The sequence below is a fragment of the Poecilia formosa genome, unplaced genomic scaffold, assembly GCF_000485575.1.
Source record: "Poecilia formosa unplaced genomic scaffold, Poecilia_formosa-5.1.2 Scaffold2517, whole genome shotgun sequence".
Taxonomy (NCBI): domain Eukaryota; kingdom Metazoa; phylum Chordata; class Actinopteri; order Cyprinodontiformes; family Poeciliidae; genus Poecilia; species Poecilia formosa.
Window position 1 is genome coordinate 1 of NW_006802456.1, and position 6,652 is coordinate 6,652.

General features: G+C 39.6%; 1 long non-coding RNA gene across 1 annotated transcript; it reads left to right on the forward strand.

Annotated features, from left to right (window-relative positions):
• Nucleotides 1-4,701: 4,701 nt before the first annotated feature.
• LOC107835439 (uncharacterized) lies at nt 4,702-5,630 on the forward strand. The gene is made up of 3 exons (XR_001661253.1): nt 4,702-4,842; nt 4,995-5,082; nt 5,265-5,630. It is a non-coding gene; the product is annotated as an uncharacterized LOC107835439 (long non-coding RNA).
• Nucleotides 5,631-6,652: the final 1,022 nt, after the last annotated feature.

Consider the following 6,652-nt stretch of genomic DNA (forward strand, 5'->3'; position numbering starts at 1 on the left):
TGTTTTTTTTTTCTTTATCCAGATTAAAAGGTTAAAGTCTTATAGGGCTTGAGAAAACAAGGCAGTAAGTTATGCTGAGGGATCTTGTGGGTCATGGACCCATTAAGACCTGAAAGAACATATGAGTGTGCCTCTCTCCATATGTTGAGGGCATACAGCCTCTTAATCAGTTGGGAGATCAGGAACATAAAAGCTTTGGTCTGCAGTTCAGCAGTAAGGACGATAGTGAGAAACAACAAATTTGAATTAGATTTAGAAACAATTAAAAGAAAAAAGGACCTTCATGAACCAAAAGAGCATCCTTTACCCAAAATAGAATTTGGCACCATACAGTCTGAGGAGGGAAAATAAATAATGTGTTCAGCACATCATCCGGCTGTGTCCCTCCTTTCCCTCTGTCATGGTTGGATCTTCTGTTCCGATCTGTTAATTTTTTTCTCGCTTTGCTTTTGTTTTATGCAGAGGCAGTGTGTCATTTAAAATGGCACCACCAGTTCTCCCAGCCGGAGCACGATTGGATTTCCAAATCCTCATTATCTGCACTGGTTCCACTCACTGTCACATCCACGCTCACACGCTCACACGCTTCCACAGACACACACACACACACACACACACACACCCACACACACAGAGACGCACCCTGTTAAATCTGGATTCTGAAATGACTCATAGCTTTCATTCTTCACACAGGTGTTTGCGCCTTCTCTGCCCTCCTCAGGCTTCTGGGAGAGAGTGAGCACACTCTTGTTTCCTCCTGTGAGGGGTTTGTGCTCGAGCTACCCACATCGTTCAGCTGCCTTCTCTTGCCTCATCCCTTCTCTCCCTGTCTTCCTCCACTTTTATTTGTCACCAGCCAGCCCACACTTTTCCCTCACACATCCAAAGCACTGTTATGTGCACTACACAATTTCTTCTTCATAGTATCCAGAGCACCATCTCACACGCTGCTATTCCCTGCTAGGATTTTGATTGAATCGCTGTGTGTTTCATTATAATTTTATCATTAAATTGACGGGTTTTTTATTGCTGTGTGGAGCAGCTGTTGCTGATACTTTATGGACTTCTCTTTTTTGTTGTTGTTTTTTAAGGAGAATCATCTTTCTCTTAAACTTCATTAACTCTCCCTCAGTCTTAAGAGATGGGGTCATTTGGACCCCACAATTGTTTTTTACCGCAGTCCGGCGGAGTTTGCGGTGACTTCCTGTGCACTTTTATGAGGTTTTTGTGGTATGGTTTCAGGAACTGATGGTCTGGACATTTCTTTCAGTCAAACATTTGACATCTTCTGTGACTTAAGGTGGTTGAGGCTACTGGTAGCTGCTAAAATACCCCAACTCTCTTTGGTCAATGATTTGTATAACCACCTTTCATTGTAATTAAAGATACAGGTCTTTAGGAGGGCAGGAGGGGGGAGGATCTATCGCTTTTTTATATTTAAAGGTTAGTAGTTTTGCCTGTTCTTCCCATTAAAATAGTTTAAGTTCAACTTTAATACAACTTGACCTGTTTGCTGTCTCTTGGTCTTCATAATGCCGTTTGTTCACTCACTTTTTCTAACAAACCTCTTTAGCTTCCCTGTGATACGCTCTTTTATGTTGGCCTATAACATTTAGATTCCAGTGTAAAAAATAAAAAAAAGTTCAGTAGGCTTTGGATTTTTCTTTGTAAGCCACTATATGTGTTTTTTTCAGCCTGTGTGATTTATTTCCTCCCCATGTGATCCAACTCATTTGATCCTGGATTTCTGGTTTGCAAACAACGACCCAATCTGATGCATGAAGAGATCGCCGTTTCCTTCTTTTTGCTCTGTAAACCTGATGACGGGATCCTTTGAATGGGATTGCTTGTCTGAGCGGTTTAGGTGTAATCTCTGAAGAGCAGGCAGCGGGGCCAACCCCGGCGGTTCCCAGCTGATAAAAGGGAGATTACAAGGATGATTTATTACAGATTACAGAGAACGACTCTCCAGTGCTTTTTGCCGCTGGCACACTGCTTACGTCACTACTAGAAACTTTTAGAGGGCTTAGGAGATAGAAAGACACAACCAAAATGGCTAGTTTGGTTATGAATGGCATTAGCTATTCATTATTTTTTGTAATTTCTAACTCTCAATCAAGCAATGATCAAAATCTGTTTATAATCCTCTTCATAATCAATTTTTTAATGGTAAAATAAATTCCAGTATTATTTAAATCACATGAAAAGAGGCACTATTCTGATAAATGCTTATTTTGATTTTTATTATGCATCACAAATGGTCCTAACCTTTCGGATTACACAGGATTTTGCCGAGGAACGTGGATATTTTATGGGTTTCTGCGATACACTTTGGAGACGTGTTTGTTTTGTGCTTCTGAAATTCCAGTTATTGTATGTTTAAGACTTGTACCTTCCACAAGTCTTAAACATATCATTAAAAGACTAAAAAACCCGAGACTTGATGCGGATAATCTGGGAATCAAGAAGAGGAGCACGCAAGACAGATCTGTGCAGGACACCGGGAAAATCTGTAGCACAAATTCTCTCTGAACATATGGGCCTGGTGACGCCCCACCAGGCTTTTCCACTCGGCCCTGCCAAGCTAATTCAAGAGTGACTCTCCAGCAGCGACGCTATTAGTGGGCAGAACAACAGTGCGTCTTTAAGTGTACCCTCTGTGCTCATTGGTCAAGTTATGAAAGAGAGAAAAAAAAATCACTGCATAATTACAGAGATTTCATTTTGCCAGGAGAGGCAGTGACCTTATTGGCTTTGAGGTGTTGTTGTTGTTGAACAGAAGGTTTCCAGTGTCAGTGAGGAATGGAAAATGTGAGACACAAACCTGTCCATGCCACTGTAAAGGTGCTGCTTCGTATGACAGTAACGCCGGCTGGATATCTCTAAAACATTTAACAGTTTTTTAGACTTCAGACAGAATTAAGAGCACAAAGGGAACTCTTAATATTGCATCGCCTGCAAGCTCGGAGTTGAATATTTCACGAATATTCAACTCCTTGCTTCATGCTAGTCTCTCACTCCCTGGGAGGACTTGGAAAGATGATTTGGGAATACAAGATCTGGGAGTCTGACATCAATCGTATTCACTCATCCACTACTTGTACGTCACTGCCTAATGCAGTTTAAAGGGCATCACTGTTCTAATTTACTTAGAGCCAAATTGGCAAAGATATGATACCCTGGATGATAACTGCCCTTGGTGCAATCAATCCCAGCCACCATTAGTCATATGTTTTGGTCTCGCAACACCTTGCGTGATTATAGGGACGCTATCTTCCTAGCTTTGTCTCAGGTCTGTATTTTTTGTTGTCCTAACAAAAAGACTTGGCTTTACCTCTATTCACTTATACTGTTATGCTTTTTTTTTATTATTCACAGAGAAACTATGTTTATTTCATTAGCCTTGGATGGATTCAAGTAACTGAATAGATAATTTTTTGAAAAACCAGTTTAGTAATTACATACATGTCTGATAAGTTATTTTTTTTAGATTTCACCAAAACCAAGCAAAACAAACTAGCAATCCATCCATTTTCTAACACTCTTGTCCCTTGTGAGAGTTGCTGGTGCCTATCTCCAGCTAACGGTCTGGGTGAGAGGCGGGGATACCCTGGACAGGTTGCCAGGCTGTTGCAGGGCAACACAGAGACAGACAGGACAAACAACCATGCACACACACACTCACATCTAGGGAGAATTTGGAGAGGCCATTTAACCTGACAGCCATGTTTTTGGAGTGTGGGAGAAAGCTGGAGTACCCAGAGAGAACCCACGCATGCACAGAGAGAACATGCAAACTCCATACAGAAAGACCCCAGGCCAAGAATCGAACCCAGGACCTTCTTGCTGCAAGGCAACAACTCTACCTACTGCGCCGCCACTGTGCAGCCAACAAACTCATACAATAATTTCTTTATCTTCATCAATAACAAGTGCAAATCTGCTCATTTAACAGCCACATTGTTGCTAAATACGCAAACGTTTAGTAACGAGAACATGTAACTGATCTAACATTACTGCTTTGCTTCACTGATACAGGGTGATATTCTTGACCTGGAAGGATACTGAACCCTCCTCTTTTATCCGATCAGAGACATAATGAATCACTTACAAATGGAATAATTTAGATGTAGCCTATGAGTTTCAGCAAAAAAGTACAGTAGAATCTGGTCTCCCTTTTTGAATACCATACCATACCATACCAACTTTATTTATAAAGCACTTTAAATACAATGTCATTCACAGAGTAGCGTTATTCTGCTCTGTTACTATGAGATAAGGTTGCCATGATATCGATGTGATACATCAGGATGTGTACATCGTGCTTTTTATAAATCACACTTGTTTTTGTTTTCTTCCAACATTTGGTTTGTTACATGCTAATATGACGTACCACTGGTTGGTAGTATGTTAGTGTTGTCTTACTCCTGCTGTTGTCACTTTTGTATTAATAAAAAAATCTGAAAATAAACTATTCAAGTAAAAAAAAAGAGAGTTGGTGGATAAATGTAAGGCAAACATTCTAAATATATATCCAGTGTATATGTTATCATGAGAGCAGCACTCAACTCCTGCTGATATTGAGGGAAAGGAGTTTTACATAAGCCTGTGTCCTCTTTGAATCATACTTACGTCTTTCATCACCATGGCTACAACCTACAGTCGTGTGGAGGCGCACTCTTCATCTCTCCCCTGCTTTCTCTGGCAATCCGATCTTAGCAGTCGTGGGTTACAGTAACCATTCAGGGTCTGAATCTGAATCTAACCCTGACAAAGCCTTCGAGCGGCTCTTGGCTTTTTTGACTTTTGAGATCTGGCATCTGTAAAGAAAAACATATTTTGGTAAAGTCACTGTTGCGCCTATATTGTTTCTGAGCTTTTTTTTTTTAGATTCTTGCACTGCTTCGCTCTTGACTATAAAAAGCGTTGCTTTATATAAACGACTCTGTTCTCACACTGTTTTTTTTTTTTCCCTTTCTCTGACTTCTCCTTAGACAATCGCTGCCCAAAGACGCTCAGAAGTATTTTGACAGTGACACGGGCGTCCTGGAGGTTCCAATGACAGTGCAAGTAGCAGGGCAGGTTTGTATCATATTTTACATGTTCTGCTCGTTCCACAGGAAGCCTCCTTGTGATCCTGAGGAAAGTGCACTTTCCATGTAAGTGTGGCGGTGCTTGAGTCCTACTTTTTGACAGAAGCAGCATCACTGAAGGTTGTAACCTATTTTGCTGGTAACAGGCTAAAATTATCTCACGCCCTCCAGGCCCAGATACTCCACAGGAGCTAATAAGCCAAGCATAAAGGTTACCCCACATTGTTTCACTGAAAATGACTTCATTTGCTTCAAATGGGCATGCAGCAGCCAAATGCGTGTAGCTTCTTCTTTTTGAAAAGGCTGATAATGACAAAAGGCTGAACATTTTCCACATTGTTTTTAGAGACATCCTGGGTTTTTTTTTTCTTCCTAGAATCACACAACTTTTTGCGTACTTTATTATTAATAATCCACATCCATTAGGGCTTTAAAAAATCTAAACAGTTCTGTTTCTTCACCATGGGAGTCTGGAGATAAGCCTAAAGAGAAGTGTGAACTTAATTAAATAAAGACATGTTATAAAAAATCTCTCATTTGGATGTTATCTAGAATAAAGGATTGCTATTCATTTCTAGTTTGCCTTAATGAACTTAAAAATACATATTTTTAATAAGTAGCTTCTTCTGCTGAATAAAAAACATCAATAATTTAAAAGAAAACATCTGACAACTATCACTTTAATACTTAAAAAAAAATCTGTTTCTTAAATGTAAAGCAGCAGTTTGAAAGCTTCTTGTGTGGCTTCCTTCCACTCTTTCCATAAACACAGTAATCCCTGCTTAATGAGGCCTTCACCTTCTTGTTTCTAAGGATGAAATGCTTCCTCTAATGGCTGCAGCTCCCCGTCTCCTTTTTCATCATCTTCAGCCCAAGCTAAATGTCACCAAGTGCTTTTTTTTTTTTTTTTTTTTTCAAAATTAATTAGGGTTTTTGAAATGCATTTACATAATGCATGAAATGTAGGGTATTATCTAAAATCTACTTTTTTGAGTTTTGCATTATAATAGCATTGTTGTGATGACATGCTGAAGGCGGAGTGTCGGAAAGAGCAGGAGATTCTTAAAGTGACAAAGGCCAATTTCGAGGCATCAAACTGTGAAGTTAAATTTCCGCTAAGTCATGTTTAATACATACAGCATTTTTTTTATGATGTTTCATGCATATGATAGATAATGATGCATAGATCATAGATCATGATGCATAATGCAATAGTGAGTGAAGCTGAGGCAAATAATGACACCAGCAGTGATTGTCTTCTGAAACTGGATTGAATCTCTTTGTATTTCCATCTAAATTTGTTTGATTTTGCTCCATACTAATTCTATATTCTGTTTGTAAAGCAGTGTGCAGTCTGAATTCAGAGCACTGTTACCGTAACAACTGCTGTCTTTCTGCCTGCAGAGTGCAGAGATTATTTTACTAACTGCATCCTTCTGGTTTCGATTGGAATGGCACAGGCTACATAATGTGGTTGTGAATCTGCCTACTTACTAAACCTTTTCATTTGTAGGTCAGGTCAGATATGTCTTTTGGATAGACAATTTAAATTCAGTTCA